This window comes from Sus scrofa, chromosome 4, assembly GCF_054392235.1.
Source record: "Sus scrofa isolate SSC_HxYL_T2T_F1_AM1 chromosome 4, Sscrofa_HxYL_maternal_Yorkshire_Landrace_v2.0, whole genome shotgun sequence".
Lineage (NCBI taxonomy): Eukaryota > Metazoa > Chordata > Mammalia > Artiodactyla > Suidae > Sus > Sus scrofa.
Window position 1 is genome coordinate 38,474,234 of NC_139386.1, and position 20,389 is coordinate 38,494,622.

At 40.1% G+C, this 20,389-nt stretch overlaps 1 protein-coding gene across 8 annotated transcripts in view; it reads right to left on the reverse strand.

Moving 5' to 3' along the window:
* Positions 1–19,078, reverse strand: part of KCNS2 (potassium voltage-gated channel modifier subfamily S member 2) — a 109,068-nt gene extending 89,990 nt beyond the window's left edge. For 4 of the 8 annotated variants that reach the window (XM_085021071.1, XM_085021069.1, XM_085021065.1 and 1 more), the window contains exon 1: positions 18,319–18,453. The gene's annotated coding sequence lies outside the window, so the exon portion shown is untranslated. Of the gene's footprint in view, positions 1–18,318; positions 18,501–18,921 lie in introns of those variants that run through there. The other 4 variants (XM_085021066.1, XM_085021063.1, XM_085021064.1 and 1 more) reach the window with 3 other exon arrangements.
* Positions 19,079–20,389: the final 1,311 nt, after the last annotated feature.

The following is a 20,389-nucleotide window of genomic DNA, read 5'->3' on the forward strand; positions in this document are numbered from 1 at the left end:
AGTACATTCCAAAATTCTACCAAAAAAAAAAAACATGCGACCAAATGCAGTCATGGTGTTTGGTAGTCACAAGCATGACCCCTGGGTAGCTCTGACTCATGCGTAAGGACAAAGCTGGGACTTTGACAGAGGCTGGAACAGAGCTCTTGGATAATTTTTATGCTATAATTAGCTTTAAAATATTCTCACCCTCCTCTCCCTTCCCTGCCCCCAGCTGCCTTAAAAAAAAAAAAAAGAAAGAAAGAAAATTTAATAAACAAGAACAACCCCAAAATACCCTTTGTTTATGTCATTGGCTTTGTTTTGTTTTGTTTTTTGCTTTTTTGCTTTGCTGATGGAGTAAAACAGAATATTATAGAGAGAGAATTATCATCAAAGGCCACTGCTGAGGCTTGGGGAGGGGGGTGCGCACGGAGCAGAGCAAAAGCCTTGCTTATGTGAACTACTCAGAAAGTCAAACACCTCAGATGGAGATGAAATGCATAGGGGGAACATGATCATCATGATTTGCTAATTGTGCTTTCCCCATGGTAGGTATTTCTGGTTATTTACTTATTTAAACACAGTGCTGTATGTTTGAAGTAAGACTATCCCAATCCACATTGTTCTCTTTTCCCCTGAGAGGGTCACATTTCTTCTGTCAATAACACAGGCTCAGTTCTCTTTCAGCCCCAAATTACACTTCCTCATAAGAGATGAAAATGCCACATTTTCCTTGAGATCTTTATTCCACATGACTTTGCTAATGACTAGAGTAAAACTGAGAAGTTCAGGAAGAGGAAATCTCTCCATCAAAGTGAGTAAACAAACCAAAGGAAAACAAGATGCCAGAAGCTAAAATGTATTTATAGAGAGTTTAAAATACATCCCACAAATCTGGAGGATATCCTGCCTGGCTCTCTGCTTGGACCTTCTTGCCTGTCCATCCAATTCTCCCTTCAACTTACAGCCACGTCATACAGCCAATGCTGACAAAATCTTTTCACCAGTTTGTTGTGGATTTTTTTCTCTTGGCATTGAAATGATGTCATGCAAATGCTTATCAAGTCTCAATCTCACCTTGCTCTTCACCTCCAACCCCCTAACAACTCACCTATACCCAGATATCCCACATGAGCAGGCTAGTTCCATATATACGAGGCCTTACAGTATCTCCTAGTTCTAAAACACTTGCCCTACTTGTGGAATTTCCCTAGAGAATTCTTCACCTTCAAAAGACAGCACTCCTATGAATATGCTTCTGACCTATAATACCCTCACCCACTCATACATATATCTAAGTCCATGTGGCAGGTATACCATTGGTACCTCACTAGTGTTCCCTGGGATTACCACAGAAGCCACCTGGAGATTCAGCTGACAATTCCTGTACATGTCAATAGCATCATTTCTCATGATTCTGCATCTCCTGACTTGAGAGCTTTCTCTGACCACAAGAGCATGTCATCCCCACACCTGGGAGGCCAGAGTGGTGGGGAGTTAATGCCTCAGAAGCAAGCCTTAACCACTGAAGGGCAGGAATTCTTTCATCAACCCGATTCCTCACTTTACCAAGAAACCATTCTGAAAGTTGGTCTTCACAGTGTTGCCCATGATTCCCATGAGGTCTGAGCTCCCATTACCCACTTACTACTACTCTCGATTGCTCTTTCTCCTTCTCTGTTTCACTCTCCCACTCCTCTGTTGTGCTTCCTTGGATCACCTCTCAAATAAATGAATGATACCCAAATCCTTATCACAAGGTCTACTTCTTAGGAGAATCTAAATTAAGATAGTCCTGTACAAACTTCCATTGTCATGGGACCGCTCCATGTTGTTGTCATTTGTTTCTGTGAGTTTTAGACAGCTCCCTGAGATAGCTCGCTGGGTGTTATTTATTCACCCTCAGGGCCTAACAAAATGGCAGACCCTCTGAAAATGCTTGTTGAAGGAAAATGATGGGGAAATGGATGGAGAGACTCGAACAACCATCTGCAAAAAAGCTTGAAGCAGAGGGTGAAGTGGAGGGAACAAGAATAAAGAGAAGGAAGTTACTTATAGAAACTGGGTTGTGAGGAAAAATCAAATTAACTAATGAGGATAGAAGAACTCCCAGAAACAGCAATTAGAAAATGCATCTGGAGTTCTTGTTGTGGCTCAGTGGGTTAAGAACATGACAGAGTCTGTGAGGATGCAGGTTCGATGCCTGGCCTCGCTCAGTGGTTAAGGATCTGGTGTTCCTGTGAGCTATGGTGGAGGTCGCAGACTTGGCTCAGATCTGGTGTTGCTGTGGCTGTGGTATAGGCTGGCAGCTACAGCTCCAATTCAACCCTTAGCCTGGGAACTTCCATATGCCATAGGTGCAGCAGTGAAAAGAGGAGAACACAAAAGAAAAGGAAGGAGGGAGAGAGGCAGGGAGGGAAGAAGGAAGAAAGTAAGAAAGGGAGGGAAAGAGGGAGGAAAGGAGGAAGGGAAGAAAATGCATCTATTAAGGGAAGCAGTATTCTAAATGTGTGGAAGGGGGACCTTAGGGTGTGGTAGTATCCATGTTGGCATTTGGATGACCAAGGGGAGGGGATTTCCAGCTGTGTGAAAGGTGTAAACTGGACTGAACACAAAGTCGAAGTGAAGTAGTGATCTATTTTTGAGGAGAAACCTCTTTGAATGGTTGAGCCCTTCACTGATGTGTCAAATGACATCAAGATTAACCCTCTGAGCAGTTGCCATTTGCTTGCACATAGCTTCTACTCAGTGATGAATGTGATGAAAAAATGCGATTTACTTTCCAAGTGGCTAAGCATATGCTAGGCTGCAGACCCATGGCGGAGGAGCCAGTGGAGAGAACGTAGAGGAGAAAGGCGATGCTCTTGCAACAAGCGCCCCGGGGTCGGGGTGGAGGGAGCAGAAAGCCCCAGGAACAAAGTGCTGGCTGTTTGTCATCATATGTGCATTATTTCATCACAATGCTATATCTTCCCTTCATTTTCTTCTGCTGAATCCTCTGTATTTTTCATTTTCCATTCTAATGGAAACTCTCAGTTGATGTGTATACAAAGACCATGAATGAATACTGAATTTGGCAAACATTCACTGACAGTTCTTAAGTGCTAGGCCCTGTGCCCGAGACAAAGCTTGAGGTGGGATAAAAATACAATCCCTACCATCAAGGAGCTTACAATTTAGCAGGAGAGCCCAGAGAAGAGTATGCTAATTGCGCAGAGGGGACAGAGCAGGGACAGCTTTAGACAAGAAATGAAGTTGGGGCCAAAGAAGGAAAGCAGAAATTTCATCAGGGAGTGAAGTCAGGGCAGGCATCCAGAGAGCCATTTCCTTGTTCATTTACTCATCATTTTTGCTGGCTATTTATTGAGTTCCCATTAAGTGGCAGGAATTGGGACAGTGACGGAGAAAAGCTGACAGTCCTGCCAGTTAGGGAATGCAGAATCTAGTGCTAGTAGCTTATGAGAACCAGGTTGTGACCATACAGTGGGACAGGAACAAAAGTGAGTAATGAGCACAGTGTGCTGATAGGGCAGGATGCTTCTGGAGGGCTTTGGGCAGGGGCAAGAGTCAAGGACCATGTGCTAGACGAGATGCCCCCAGCTGAGACCTGAAGGTTGAGGCATTGGCCAAGTGAGGCACTGGCCACTTGAAGATGAAGCAGAATATTTTGGCAAAGGGGCCTTTCTGTGCAAAGGTCTGGGAGTGGGGGGTTGCGGGGGGGAAGAGTCCATTTAGAAGAACAGTGATTGATAAAGCTGGAGAGAGAAGCTGGAACAAGCTCTTAAGGGCACTTTGAAAGAATTTGGATTTTATACCTCTGACCATAGCAAATTATTGAGAGATCTTAAGCATGGGCGTGCCATGTTCATCTTTGCCTTTTAGAAAGAGTGGTCTGGCTTCCAAGTAGAAAGTGAACTGGAGAGGAGAAGAAGTGGAGGCAAGACCGGTTGGGAGCTGGCTGCAGTAATTCAGATGAAAAATGGGTGCCTAGAAATGAGTGGTAATGGCAGGTAGAGATGGTGAGAAGCGACCGAAGCAATACATGCACATACCCAAAGACACAAAGAACACAGGAGAGCTGAGAGATGCCACATAAAATGGCTACAGCCCAGAGTGAATAGTAGAAATTGATGGGGCATCCAGGCCACCCAAATGTTGATGGACCCCCAGTGCTATGACAAGTAATTTGAAATTCATACTAAAGGCAGTGGTAAACCATTGAAGGATTGAAGGAAAAGAGTATTTTAATCCTGATAGCTCAGAAGGATGGGTTGACAAGAGAGGAAACTGTCCCCCCCCACTTTGGAAATTAACACTACAGTTCAGATGCGAAACTAAACCAAGTTGTTGAATCATTCTGAGCCTAGCAGGTGGTATTCACACTCAACTACATAGCAGAATGTCTTTCAATAAGGTAGAATGGATAAAGATCTACCACATAGAACTAATGAGGGTTAATGAGTTAATATATACAAAATGGTTAGAAAAATGTTTGATATATAGTAGATTGATCAGGGTTCTTTTGAGAAACAGAATGGACCACACAACAGAACTAGAAAGAGATTTATTAACGGTACTGGCCCATTCAATTATGGAGGCCAAGAAGTCCCACAATCTGCCATCTATAAGCTGGAGATCCAGGAGAGCCAGTGGTGTAGTTGGAAGGCCTGGGAGCCAGAGGGTGTGGTGTAGATTCCAGTCCAGAATCTAAGAAGACCTAAGAACCAGGAGTTCTGAGGGCAGAAAAGACTGATGGCACAAATGAACCTATCTACAAAACAGAAACAGACTCATAGACATAGAGAACAGACTTGTGTTTGCCAAGGGGGGAGGAGGAAGGCAATAGGATGGACAGGGAGTTTGGGGTTAGTAGATGCAAACTATTACATTTAGAATGCATAAGCAATGAGGTCCTGCTGTATAGCACAGGGAACTATATCCAATCTCTTGGCATAGACCATGATGGAAGACAATATAAAAAAGGGAGTGTGTGTGTGTTCATTCATGTATATGAATGAATGACTGGGTCACTTTGCTGTACAGCAGAAATTGGCACAACACTGTAAATTAACTACAATTTTGAAAAAAACAACTAAAAGAATAAGAGTTTTCTTCCATTTTGTCAGAGCAGCTGGCACTTTTATGAGATGACTTTCAAGGTTATGGCTGGATGAAGTGTTGATTGTCACCCCTCCAGGACCAATTGGTGAGTGAACACTAAGCAAGGTGATCTCTTAAATTCCATGAACTTCCCCAGGAGAAAGTTATAAGTAATATTTGCATAATCTCATGAAATTATTTTTCTTTTCACGTCTCCTGTTCACACATGTTCTCTGTGTACCCAAGATGGCAGCCATTATGCCATGAGTGTTTATTCAGCAAGTGCTGGTGTCCTTAGGAGCCTCTCTGGCCCAATACATTGTGATCTTTGGAGAGCTGGCTCCAAACGGCCCCAGGAAGGATCTTATTACTTTTCCAAAACACTGGGGATCATCAATTAGACACCAGAGTAGAAACTGCCTCAGTCATCCAGTTAAAAACAAACAAAGCTATCTGCTTAGGGAAGAGGTTTGTTTCCTATTGCTCCCTTGGTACTGAGGTCTGTTTAAGAACATTTTACCACTCAAGTCTATTGAACAACAAGACTGAATTTTAAAATATAACAATGTTTGGAACCTAAACTTGTCAATGCGATATCAACCTCACATCACTAGATAATAAAATCATCAGGGTCTATCAATTCTTCTTTTTCTTCTCTCTTTTTCTTGTTTTGGAAATGATGTTTTAAATTAGACGTGAGAAATGGGGCAAAGATGAGCTACAGAGTGAGAACAGGACCTTTGGAGAACTGAGCCAGCATGAAGATTCTGAGTCTGTGTTCCCTCTTTCTGCCTCATTTGAACAAATTCATGAGCAAGCAGCAGCTTGCTGACTATATCCATGGTATATATGTCTTTAAAAACACATTTGAACAATATTCTTTGCTGGGATTTCTTTACATTTAATTTCCTTGGTGATCTATGGACTGTCTTTCTCAGGGGGTTTACAGATTGCAAGAGAAAAGCAAACCTGTAATTTAGTTAAGATATTTATGTGGAAAAAATCAGGACCAGCAATAAAAGAGAGAAAAAAATTAAGATGTTGTTGGTTAGTGCTAAGAGTTGTACTGTTGGACATTATTGTGAAGATCCTGTTCAAACATAATCCAGTGCATTGGCAGTGAGTTTCATGTCCAACTCTATCATCCTTCATCATGTAATTTTGGAAAAGTAACTTAATCGGAAACATCTTGGACTGGACAGAGCACGGTTTCTGGAATTAGACAGATCTGGGTTTAAATCCTGGCTCTACTGTTTAAATAGATAGTGACCTTGGGCATGTGCTAATTAACTTCTCTGAACCAGTTTCCTTTTTTGTCAAATGGAGAGGGTTGCCTTCCCTCATATGGTTTTGTGAAGAATAAATGAGATGATGTGTGTAAAATACCTTCCACTTCTTCTTGTTTTCTTTTCTCAGCTTTAAAAGATGAATTATACTTGCTGCATGCTTGTCTAATGATCTATTAGGGAGATTAGGTTAAGAGTAGTTAATGCCTAGAAACCAGTTTCAGTGAGTAAAATAGTTTATAATAAAACTAGAATTATTAAGAAGTAAAAACAATAATGCTATTTGCAGCAACATGGATGCATCTTGAGAGAATAATGCTAAATGAAATGTCAGAGAAAGACAAAAATCACATCACTTATATGTGAAATCTGAAAAAATGATACAAAATACTTATTTACAAAACAGAAAAGGACTCACAGACATAGAAAGTAAACTATGGTACCAAAGGGGAAAGGGGAGAGGAATAAGTTAAGAGTTTGGGATTAACAAATGCACAATACTATAGGTAAAACAGGTAAACAGCACAGAGAACTATATTCAGTATCTTGTAATAACCTATCATGGAAAGTATAATGTAATAACCTATAATAGAAACTAATACAACATTGTAAATCAACTATACTTCAATTTAAAAAACAAATACAAATTTTATAAATTAAAAAAAATTATTTAAACGAATTAAGTAGTGCAATTGCCAGGGGCCTGAGAATGTCTGGGATTCAAATGCCGCTGCTGACCTATGAGCCCCTAAGCAAGTTACTCCTCTGAGAATCAGTGTCCCCCAAAGAAAAGTGGGGCTAGGGGAAGCCATGGGTTTTACCATCACCGTATGAAGACCGAAGTCCTCCCTAATTGACATAATTTTGATTCAAGCAATGACTAACTCTGTAGTTTGTGAAAAGTATTATTGTAAAGAAACACTGCAGGACAGGTTAAGATTTGTCTCAGTGGCTTTTGTAGCATCTTCTTTTGGTTACCAGATTAAATGTTCTGATGGCTACGGCTTTATGATGGTATATGAGTGTAGATATTAAAATACAACATCTTTTGTGGTCTACTTCAGGAAATGTATATGTTAAAATTCCCCAACTGACATTGTCCATTAGTTCAGCAAGTTCCATCTGCCAAGAAATAATATGTGTATGTGTGTGTGTGTGTGCATCTGAACAGAGGAGGAGTTCTGTTTGCAGTGAACTTCACAACCATTCTGAAGTCAGAAAACTTTTTTAAAATTCAAAGTTATCTTTTCACAAACACAATTGCAGGTGTCTCAGTGTTTTTATAAGTAGAGTCCAAGGAATTCTGTCGAGATTTTCTTTCTCTTGTTCTAAAGGAACAAGACTATAACAATTTTTCACAAAATAAAGATTAATATTTCAAAAGATTTATCTTCAAGGGCAAAGCCTACAGCAATATCAAGTTCTAGGATAAAGAAGAACCCTTTTATTCCTAATTAAAATGTGCATTCTTCATGATGCAGCAAGAAGCCTGGAGCTGCCTTGCAATGCTGTCCCCAGGGACCCCAGGATGTTCCCACACTAAGATTTCATAATATGAAACACAGAAACTTGTTTACACAAAATTCTTTTTTTTTCTGAAAACACAGCAAAGTGCCAGTGACTTTGATAATTTATAAAGCTTATAGTTATCAAAATGCACATATACCTCACAAGTAAAAGCATACTATTAAATAGCATTTAAAATTTCATCTTTATTGAGTTCTTTGAAAGCCTCCCAGATTTATCCTGTTAAAGAATGGACCAGTTTTTGCTTATTAACAACCTAAAAATGCACAATTTTGCCAGTCTTACTAAGATCCTTAATTTTTTGACCACGATACCCACTTTTTTTAACTGAAATTAAAACTCTGAAAGGCTTGAGAACTCAGTTTAAGATCTTCCTATTGTCAAAAAGAGACACAGGATAAGTTTTTGGGGTACTTTAAATTTTCTTTCTCCATTTCTTATCATTTCAATAAGATAACACAGGTTAAAGTCCTAGTATGTATGTAGGGAACTCTCTTAATAAAAATTCCCCTTATCTCAATGATAACCCCTTTGGTTTAAACATCAAATGTCAATAAGACATTTCCTGAGTGGAAAAGTCAGGAAAATAGGCTAGAAAAGACACAGAAGTATCAGTCTAGACATTGCCCAGCTGAAGCTCTGCTTAAGTTTTTGTTCTTCAGCATGCTGTTTGAGCTCGAAGATCATGCATAGCTTTCAGAAAATGGTATTCTTACTTTCGAGAACCTCAGTGCCAAGATTTATTGGGAAGTTGGGAATTTGAATCTAAGCAGAGGGGCCTCTACCATAACATAACCAATGTTGAGGAATAGGATTTATAATCCTCTAGAGAGCCTTAATTATTTGGCCACTACATCATTTTCATTAACCGGAATGAAAACTCTTGGCTGGTTTTGAGAACTCAGTGGAAATCATACAGAATATACTGACATCTGCTGGTGTTAAGTAAATCCTTATGAATTAATAAGCAGTCCTGTAATTAAAATTATTGACTGAAATCTTTTTAAATATTCAGAATTCCTTTAGAATTTTTCTAACTCTATTTGAAAATGCTTTGTTTTTCCCCTATGATATTTATCATCTGGCTTAGTCCATTCATTTAAGCCACTCCGTAAAACATTATGTTTTATCTCAGGGTTAATTAAACCTAGATTAATAATAAGAGGTGTAAATTGTTGACTGAGGACTCCAAGAGAGATCTAAAGAAGAATCAATTTGTATGGGGTTTTTTTGTTTGTTTGTTTCAAGGAATGCTTTAACATGGAATAAACGTGATTCTTCTAGTTTCTTGCTTAGAAGCCAAGAGTAGAGAGCTGCCCACAGTAAACATGGGGTGTGGTGTGTACAATTTCATGCTACTAAATTATTTGACCTTTCAAAAATACATCTAATCAAATCTAGGAGAGAATTACCACTGCCTCCTTATTAGCATGGCTCTCTCCAGAGTTATCCATCAAGAGAAGTAAAACAATAGTTTCCACCCTAACTTTCACAGTGAAAAATGAAGACAGATTTTGACTTGTCCAAGGTCAGTGTCAAGTCCATGAATAGAATCCGGGAGTTGCTAAGTCTTGGTTCTTGCCACCTTTTGATGTGTGTTTCCATTTAAGATGAGTGACATGGAGTCAGCTGTCATGGTTTTTAAAAGATCTCTGTAAGGTCTGGCTTTTGCATCAGATTCTGGACTAAAATCATGTTTAAATTTTGTTTCCTCTCATCTTTTCCTGGTTTTGATTATTTTTTAAGAGTAGTTGATGGTCTCATGACACGAGCCTTCTATTTTATGTATTGTGTCTTGTGTTTTGAATTTTATGTGAAATTGTGAGTCTGATCTTTGACCTCTGTTTACTATAATACTGATTTGCCACTAATTTGATAGCAAGCCATAGGGATCTCATGTAAACATGCTGCTCACTTTACACAGCTCTGTTTTACTCTTAAGTGAAGAAATATGTGTGTAGAATATAATTGAGAGGCTCTTGCAGAAGTAATAAAAAGCACCTAAAATTTCAACTTCCCAGGTAGCACTCAGATTAATATAATCATTTTTTTGTGAAAATTAAGAGGGAGTCATCAATGCAAAGAGCTATAACCTCGAATTTAGTTGTAACTTGGTCAATGTACTCATCCAGAAATAGGGAAAATAGTAGAGACCACCTAGCCTGCTCCCCTGGCCAGGGCTCTAAACCCAAAGAATGCTGATCACAGGTGCGGTCAGCATGGGAGGTGAGATTAGCCCTAATCATTTCATGCACTAAGCCTGGGGGTGGGGGGTGGGATCACTGCCACCTCGCAGGAAATGCGCTATACAGAGATGTTGGGTGAGGAGGAGCTTTGCCTATGAGTGAGAGTGGCAGGAAATGGGCATCGTGAAGGCTTAGCCAAGCCTGCTCTGGAACAAGCACCAAACCTGTGAGGTGACACTTGCATGAATTGTATTTCCCAGTGACCAGACTTTCCAAAGGGACTATGTTTAGTTCTTAATCCCACAACCAAAGAGAAAGGAAAAGACCTTGGCAAAGCTCCAAGGAAGGTTTCCCTTGTTGTAGCTGCACCCCTGGTTTCCAGCCAGGAAAGCAAAGAGCTGCACTAGCCTCTGGAAGGTGGGGAAATGGCAAAGCCAGCCTTTGGGGAGGAAAACTTGTTCCTGTTTCTTCCTGTTATGCCAACTGCCTGTGAATTGCTGGCCTCAAGAAGTAACTATGAAAGAACTGTCTTATCAGTGTTTATTCCAAGTCTTAGTTTCCTTAACAGGTTTATGTTATGCCCAGTTTAGGATCACTCAGCCCTTATGACTCCAGGCCTTAGCTAAACATGGAACATCAGTGGCTATCCTTGGAATACTTTGATTCATTAGAAAAGAATTTGCTGTTAAAAGGACAACCTGGTCTCCCTTTTTCAGTTTCATCTGATTTCTCTTAATCATATTTAAAGACAGCATAAGAATGAAATTGTTTGTCCAACAAATGTTTATTAGGCCCCCAACCATCTTTTATACACCATGGAAGGCATTGTGGAAGAGAAAAGAAATATATGCTGCCTAGATGCTCCCTCGAAGAGCATCAGTTCCATTGGAGACCTGAGGCATATACATGGGCAGAGCTAAGGAGCAATTCAAGAGTCTCACTGAGCAAGACAAACACCCAAGGTAGAGGTGCCACAAAGCATGGCAGGATTCTGAGGAAAGGGAACGTGTCAACAAAAAGTATATGAGCTCAGGGGAGGAGAAAGAGAACACAGAGTACTGAAGCTCAGGAAAGGTTTGCCAGCAGACAGAAAGTGAATCAGAACTCAAATGGTGGCACTGCCCAGGCAGAAAAGGGAGGCATTCCACGGCGCAAGCAAAGATGAGGTTGGCAAGCATCAGGCATGTTTTGGGAACAAGTCTACCTTAGAAGAAAAGACTCATAAATGTGTCTAGTGGTGCAGGAAACATGAGTTCCAGCCCTGACTCAGCCCCTTACTGCTGTGTGACTCTTAAACCAGCTATGCCTGAGCTTATTTATCTGTAAAATGGGAATGCAAACACCACCTCTGACTTGCATGAGGGTATTGTAACGATCTAATGAGGTAATAGGCATGAAAATGCTTTGTGATACCACATAAGGGACAGATTAGAGAACGCCTTAAAGGCCAGCTGGGATTTGACTTTAATCCTTTAAGTAATAAGAAGTCACTGAAGATCTTTGAAGAAGAGAGTGAATGACATGATGAACAAGGTGTAAGGAACCTAATTCCCTTCTCCAACTCCCTCCTACAGCCCGGCAATCAGTCTCTCTTCTCTGCTGACAATTTTCTGTGATGTCAATTCAACATCTCCTGCAGGCGCTGGGAGGAAAATCCATCCCAGCTCTTGGGAAGGGCTGTGTGTGCCTTGAAACAATCATGCTATGTAAATCAAAAGCCTTGCTACAGCTCAGTCCTCCCATTCACTTGAGCATATCTATTGTTTTTGGAACTTCATCCAATTTATTCACATTTCAAGTTGCTTTATACCGTGTACAGAGCATTCTTGTACTGTATCACCAGAAAGCATCTTTGTTTTACGATGGCTATCTTTGGCTAGGCAGCCCTAGAGATCATTAGCCCCTCTCCCCATTTCACTGCCTTCCTGAATCCAAACACACTTCTAAGCCCCTTTAATCTCTTAACATTATCCACCTTTTGAGATGAAAAGGTTTACTTTTTTTCTTATATTTGAATTTTATTTGAACTGCTGCTAAAATTCATGATATTACAGAGTTTAACTTAGCAATGAGTCATTTTGCACTAAGTTGGAAAATCATTAAATATCCAAAATCTTAATCAAATACAGTTAATTTTTTTAAAAACATATTATTCGGCTTAGTTTTTCCTTTCTTTGTTTGAAACAACGGAAAGTTCTGAAGAAAATTAAAAGGCAATGTCTAAAGTGGTTTTTAACCCCAAGTGATTCTATGATTTTTTTGTTTTTCCAGGGCTACACCTGCAGCATATGGGAGTCCCCAGGCTAGGGGTTGAATGAGAGCTGTAGCTGCCAGCTTACACCACAGCCACAACAACACAGGATCTGAGCTGCGTCTGCAACCTACACCACAGCTCACGGCAACGCCAGATCCTTAACCACTGAGTGGCGCCAGGGATCGAACTCGAGTCCTCATGGGTACTAGTCTGATTCATTACCACTAAGCCACGACGGGAACTCCCAATTCTATGATTTTTAGTTCTTATTTTTCTAAGCAAACGAATGAATGGGTGAATAGAAACACCAGATCTGGAAAAATGTATTTCTTTTTATATCATTTATCTCCTTCAGGAGTTGGCAAACTTTTTCTGTAAAGGGACAGATAGTAAATATTTTCAGGTTTGTGGGCCATATGGTCTTTGTCACAACTACTCAACTCTGTCATAATAGCGGGAAAGCAGCCATAGACAATACAAAAGTGATGGCTAGGGCCGTATTCCAATAAAATGTTATTTACAGAAACAGGCGGATTTGGCCTCCGAGCTGATCTTGTTCTCAAGTTCACTTGTTCTCAAACTTTACTGTGCATCAGAATGACCAGAGCAACTTATGACAACAAAGCTGTCCAGAACCTAGATTCTGATTCCATGGGTTTAGGCTGGGCCTGGGCTCCCAACATTATTTTCATGTACCAAAGTTAGAGAACTTCTGCTCTTCTGCCTTAAGAAATATAGCTCCAGGAGTTCCCCTTGTAGCTCAGCGGTTAATGAACCTGACTAATATCCATGAGGTTTCGGGTTTGATCCCCAACCTCCCTCAGCAGGTTAAGGATCCGGCGTGGCCGTGAGCTGTGGTGTAAGTCACAGACTCCGCTCAGATCCCAAGTTGCTGTGCTTATTATGGTGTAGGCCGGCAGCTGCAGCTATGACCCTTAGCCTGGGAACATCCATATGCTTCAGGTGCAGCCCTAAAAAACAAAAAAATAAAATAAAGAAAGAAAGAAAAAAAGAAATATAGCTCCAAATTCTTATATTAACTACTACAATTTTAATGAGAGGCTCATAAAAGGGAGGTTTAGACAAAAGAATCAAATTGGGCCCAATGAAGATTTTATTTTTGTCCTTTTTTTTTTTTTCTTTTTTTCTTTTTTAGGGACACACCCACACCACATGGAAGTTCCCAGGATAGGGGTCAAATCAGAGCTGTGGCTGCCAGCCTAGACCACAGCCACAGCAACACAGGATCTGAGCCTCCTCTGCGACCTTCATCACAGTTCACTGCAATGCCAGATCCTTAACCCACTGAGTAAGGCCAGGGATCAAACCCGAATTCTCATGGATACATTAACCCTTGAGCCACAATGGGAACTCCATATTTTAAATTGTAAAAATAAAACAATTTTTGCATTTCTGAAAATTTTAGGGACTGGTAATTCTGATCCATAATTCTAGCTGGCGTCAATTTCTATATATCATCTAAATGATGATATTCAATTAAATTACAGTACTATAACTATAGCCAAATAATACTTAGGATTTAGTTCTGAAGGCATAAATTGAATTTAAACAATCTCAATGATTTTAAAAGGTTCATCAGCCTTCCAGCCTCAAAAACAGTTTACTACTATTATTATTAAAATTATCTCAACCAAAAATTACTTAATAATAAGAGCTTTACAGCCCATAAAATACCCCCATTGTTCTAGCATAGCATCAGTTGTTACTTTATAAATCTGGATCCAGACTTTTTCCAAAAGCTTGTTGAAAGCTACTCAGCAAAGCAATGAAAAGATAGAAAATATTTTTTTCCATATAGAAATTGAGAGGCACATGAGTCCCACCCTGTACAAAAGCATTTCTCATACAAAGAAAAGACACTCAAATTATAAACAGATGGCCAATCACATGGCAATCAATTAAAATATATCAGGTGAGGTCTGGTTCCAAATTTGAAATTCCATTTTTGTTGGCTAACCCCAGGAGTTTCCTTCGCAGTGGGATGTACTGCTACGTGGAACTGTAGGCTCCAGCCACTCCCTGTCCTCCCTCCCTGGATGGCAAGGATGAATATTGCTGCATAAGCAGAGAACTTGGCATCTAAGGAGGCTTGCATTACTCTCGAGCCCATCTGCCAGCTGGTGGTGATGGATGGGGGAGTGAACTCCAGCCCTTCTTGGCTAGTGGATGAGTTTCCATTTGGTGCTCCTTTGTTATTCAACTCAAAGCTAATAATTTTTTTAAATTTTATTATTTTCCTTCTTTTAACAATATGCTGCCTGCCTGTTATACGGTACAAATGTAGACCAGGTTAAAAAACAAGCAGAGTTCGATTCTTGAATTTTAACACTGGATTGATGAATATACATGCACAAATTGCCTCATTTCCCTGCACTTCAATTTTTGATAAATGAGAGAATAATACTTTTTGATGTATTTAATTATAAGACAATAAACAGGTTAATCTTGGCTGTAAGGCAGTTGGACGTTAGAACAGAGGAGATTCGATAATCTGATATTTTCAATTGTTTTTGTAAGTGATACAAAGCTGTTTTAAATATGTGGTTAATGATGCAAAACTTTAATGCCTGTATAATTAAGAAATGATTTTTATGTTTGCGTTTGGCAAATATAAACTAACTTATAAATGCTTAATAATGTAGTAATGATCTCTGTATGTGCCCAAACCCTCTTAAACACAGAGCACCCCCTCCCAATGATGACACATTTAGTACTCTCTGGTTTTTATTTTGAAAAGCTGCTAATCCTCAGCTTGTCCTCAACTAAAGTGAGTTCTGGTGATCTCACTGGTTTCCTTCAAAGCAAGGTGAACCACACCGAGACTGTTTCTGAGGTCTCTGGTAATACCTAACAGTTCTTAGCCATGATCGGAGTGTCTGCCACACACCCTAACTGCTGATTCTGTTCCAGTGCATGGTCCATAAAGCCCATTGTATTCTGGAACGGATTCTTTGAGGTCAAATGTGTAACTGTATTTTCCCCAAAGATAGTGGAATAAAATGCCTTTATGTTTGCTTGATTTAATTTTTTCCCCCAAAGAACAAGCATCATGGCCCAAGAATGTTGGTTTACTACCAAACTGATATTGTATCTTAAAGTCACAATACTCTTAAACAATTTATTCCTCTGGATTGAATTCCGTCTGTGTCTCTCTTCAGTTTGAAATCAACTCCTGTTTTTCTCTATTATTGTGATCCAAGAAGACACACTTTCAAATCACATCACCTTGCAGGCCTCCACTGTATGACTTTCACTTTTGATCTCGAAGTTAAACAATGAGGTGCTTATTTGTACCTCCCACTTGCAAAGTGGAGGGTCCTTTAAGCAATTGCTTAACTTTCTACATAAAGTGCTACTAATCTCCTTAAGAAGAACATAATAAGCATCTTGTTGAAACCTTTCACGGCACATTTCTAAAATGAAAGTGAGTAAAGTAAAATAATAATAAGCAACGCTTTCATCCTAAAGGAGGACTTTTCATCTCAGTATTTACTTTCCCCCTACTTTTTCTCCTCTCTTCAAGCATCAAACTGAGTATGTGAACATCTCGAATAAACAAGGTTCCTAAGCTCCCAAATAAAGGAAAAGCGAAGCACAAAGATTCTCTTCTGGAGGAATTTGTCTTCAATTCTCCCTTCTCCAGATGATGAACCACCATTTTTCAAAGTCACGTTCTCCCTTCACTATTTTATCTGCTGAAATCCTATTCATCTTCTGACACTTTACTCAAGTTCTACACACTCAGTGATGTTCTCCGCCTTCCTCAGACCAGACAGCTACACTCCTTCTGACCTGATATATTTCTGACAGTATCTAGCACAGAGATTAGCCTGCAGCTGTTCTCCAGTGGTTTCATATTTGTGTTCTGTGGCTTGCCCAAAGTCACGTAACTAGTAAGCACTTATGAGGAAATGAAAAATCCATGACTGCTGGCTCCAAATTCCAGGATCTTTCTCTCCACACATCTCCTTGAACATTGCTGTGTTACTTTTGCTCAGAAAAAGAAACTATCCTTTCCCCAAAGGACTGTGACATTATTTCAGGTGCTGTCAAATTAGTTTGTTTCTATAAGTTGCATTCTTCCAGCTAGTTCTCTCCTCCTTGAATTTCTTCTTCTCTGTCTCTTTCAGGAGCTCCTCATCTCTCATTGTTCTTTTCAGTTTCAAAGTTCCCCAAAGTTTATCTTCTATCACCTTCTTCTTTTGTGTTCTCTGTATCATCTGCTTCATTTATACATAAGTTCAACAACTATTCAAGTGTAGATAACTCTTCTTTAGCCTTGCACTCCCTCTAGTTCCACTATTGTATGTTCTGATGCCTGATTTTTTTTTTTTTTTTTTTTTTTTTTTTTAGGGTCGCACCTAAGGATGCAAGCCGCTTCTGGACCTACACCACAGCTCATGGCAACGCCAGATCCTTAACCCAGTGAGCAAGGCCAGGGATCGAACGTACATCCTCATGGATACTAGTCATATTTGTTAACCACTGAGCCACGACAGGAACTCCTCTGATGCCTGATTAATGTCTGCAATATATTTTTTAAAATGACCAAATCATTTTCCTGTATCAGTTCCTCCTCCTACCTTACCAGGTTCTTCCAAGTGAGAATCTCAAAGTTATGTCTTCTTTCTTCTGCATCCCCACTCCAATCACTAGACAAATCTTGTGGGTCCTTCTTTTCCATTCCCAGAGTCACCTCCCTAATTCAGGACTTGTTCATCTCTCATCTGAACAACTGCAATAGACAATTAACTTTTTTCTCACTCCTCTTTCCCTGTCCCAATCATTTCTACACATCACTTGAAGCCAGGGAGTAAATGATGCCAAAGCAGAGGCAAGGCTAGGCAAGTACCTTGATCTTGAAAAGTGATAAAACTGACATTTAAGGATCGAGGCAGAATAGATCAATATTTTAAAACTATTGGAAAATATAGGGAGTCGGGGAGAGAGAGAGAGAGATACTGAAGGGATATCCTGAAAGCCAAGGAGGAGAAGCAGGGAGACCAAATGGTGAAGAGGTCAAAGAAGCTCACTTCTTTTTTTTTTTTTTTTTTGTCTTTTGTCTTTATAGGGCCACACCCATGGCATATGGAGGTTCCCAGGCTAGGGGTTTAATCGGATCTGTTGCTGCTGGCCTATGCCAGAGCCACAGCAATGCCAGATCTGAGCTGCATCTGGGACCTACACCACAGCTCACAGCAACACCGGATCCTTAACCCACTGACTTAGGCCAGGAATCAAACCCACATCCTCATGGTTCCTAATCAAATTTGTTTCCACTGTGCCATGACAGGAACTCCAAATCTCACTTCTTTATTTCTGATACATTCTACTTTTTTACCATCTACATACTTATATCACCGATAAGAAATAATACTGTTAAAGCAAAAACATTGATAGCACTTCATTTTGGTTTTTACAATTCACTGCACCTGTCAAAGCAATGATTCCAAAAAAAACTTGCAAAGAAGTCAGAGAAGTATTAATTAGGATACAAACCTAGATCTTGGGAATGCATTGAAGAGTCCTTTTTATGAAAGTAATAATTACTACTGTACCTGTCTCCACAGGATCTGTTTTATAAGGTTGTAGTGTGTATAATTACCCACCAATGCTGGAGGGGAAGTGTTAGGTTTTATCAGTCCCAAGTAAACATTTAGACTTTATCAGCGAAAACAAAATCAGACAGGTATTTCATGTAATAATATACACGTTGCATCCTTGAAACAAAAAGTTTCTCATTTGACTACACATTAAAATCATTCGCAACTGAATAAAGAAACAGCAGAATAAGCTCCTCCACCTGGGGTTACCACGATGCTGGAAATCAGCAAGAAGCAGCTACAAAAGATGGACAAGACTGAGGAGCAGGACAAAAGGCAGAGGAGGGATTTGTCACCAGCAAAGCCCATTAACGATTCCCAGGAAATACAAACAATTGGGCAATAAAATAAAGTCTAACCTTGTGTTTTCTCCTTGGTGCTTAGCCCAGTTTCACTTGCTCCACAGGGTGTCTTGTGCACAGGTCACGCACCAGACCCTTGAGACAAGTTTGTGGTGCAAAATGGCGGCGCCGAGGCCTCGGCTCTGTGGGGCCGAACGCAGAAGCGCTTGCGCGAGATACCGCAATTCAAGATGGCGGGCCTGATGGAAGGGGGAGGGGGAAAGGGGGAGAGGGGGAGGGGGGAGGGGGAGGGAGGGATCGGGAGCTTGGGCTTATCAGGCACAACTCAGAATAGATTTACAAGGAGATCCTGCTGAATAGCATTGACAACTTTGTCTAGATACTCATGTTGCAACAGAAGAAAAGGTGGGGGAAAAAACTGTAATTGTAATGTATACATGTAAGGATAACCTGACCCCCTTGCTGTACAGTGGGAAAATAAAAAAAATTATAAAAAAAAGATGGCGGGGGTGCGCGGTGAGCTGCGCCAGGCAACGAGCTCCAGCTGTGAACAGCGCCTACAAGAGAACTGCCACTGCCCCTCCCGCAAGAGATCTCTACAGAGCAGCCCGGCCCAGGGCAATTCCAGGACATCATGCAGTCTAGAGCCAGAGCTCCTACCTCTCCATTCTCTGATCAAAGAATACAGTTTCCTTTGCTTCTGAACCGAACGCGGTCTCCTTCTACTGGCTCCGATGATACCAGGCGAAAGGACGGACTCAAGGAGGGTCGCTAACACTTGTACAACTGCTGAATCAGTCTATCCAGCACAAATGTCAGCAAAGCATGAGATTTTGGTGATTTCTGCAGAAGCAGGATTTGATTGCCTTCCAAGTATAAGAGCAGCTTGTGTTGAATTTTTATTTAAGTGATTTAAATATTTTCTTGTATACAGCAAAATTTGTCATTGTAAAGAACCTAAATAGTATGATTAAATAAAAAGCCATATCTATTTTTTAAAGTTCTTATTTCCAACTACAGTCTTCAAAGTATGCTGGTGGTCTAAGTCACTCTCAAGATTTCCAAATATCATGAAGGGCCTCTACTTGCCCTCATAGTTTAGCTCTTAAAATATCTGCCTTGACCAGCGCAGATTCTTATAGAATAAGTCTAACAAAAACTCCAGTGAGGCCCATTTTGTTGAAAAGTTGTGATTCTGATAAGCATCAGGATACGCCCAGAGGATTTCTTCTAAAACCCTCAGAGATGGTTTTTGTTCTATGTTATAATCACTATATAGTTAGAACCCACCACCACTTCTTCCATCAACAAATGTGTCTGTGAACTATACCGTGCATTTCCTACACTAAGCTCAATACCTGTAAACTAATGTTCTCTTTTAGGTGTTATTATTTCAATAATTGCCCAATTGTCTTCTATCATACGCAGGTTATAAAATATTTTGGACTACACAAAATCATTAAAAAGAAAAGAGAAATGGCAGAATACGCAACCATTAAAAACTCCTGGGTACATTTAGTCTCCAACCAAAAGTAATCAACTCTTAAGAGAGTTTATACATTACAAAATCAAAGCATCTTAAAGTAGATTTTTGCCAACAGTAGTTTCCCATTAGTGAGTCACAAAATCAATTTAGTGGGTCATGACCAGTATTTTTTTAAAAAATGAAATGGAGGCATTCCCTTCATGGCTCACTGGTTAACGAACCCGCGTAGAACCTATGAGAATGCAGGTTCAAACCCTGGCCTCATGCAGTGGGCTAAGGATCCAGTGTTGCTGTGAGCTATGGTGTAGGCCAGCAGCAGTAGCTCCTATTGGACCCTTCGCCTGGGAACCTCCATATGCCACAGGTACGGCCCTAAAATAGCAAAAAAAAAAAAAAAAAAAAAAAGAAAGAAAGAAAAAGAAGAAATGGAATAAATTTAGAATGTTAGAGTTTATCACAAATTGTAAGGATATCTCATGAAACATTTCAGTAACTATATGTGTATGTGTTCACCATGTTACAATGTAGAAAATATCTTTTTGTGTGCTATAGTCAAAAAAAGTTTGCAAAACTGATTCAGGGCAGTATATTGTTCTTCCTGCTGCTTAAAAAACAAACAATAACAACAGAAAATTTCATCAA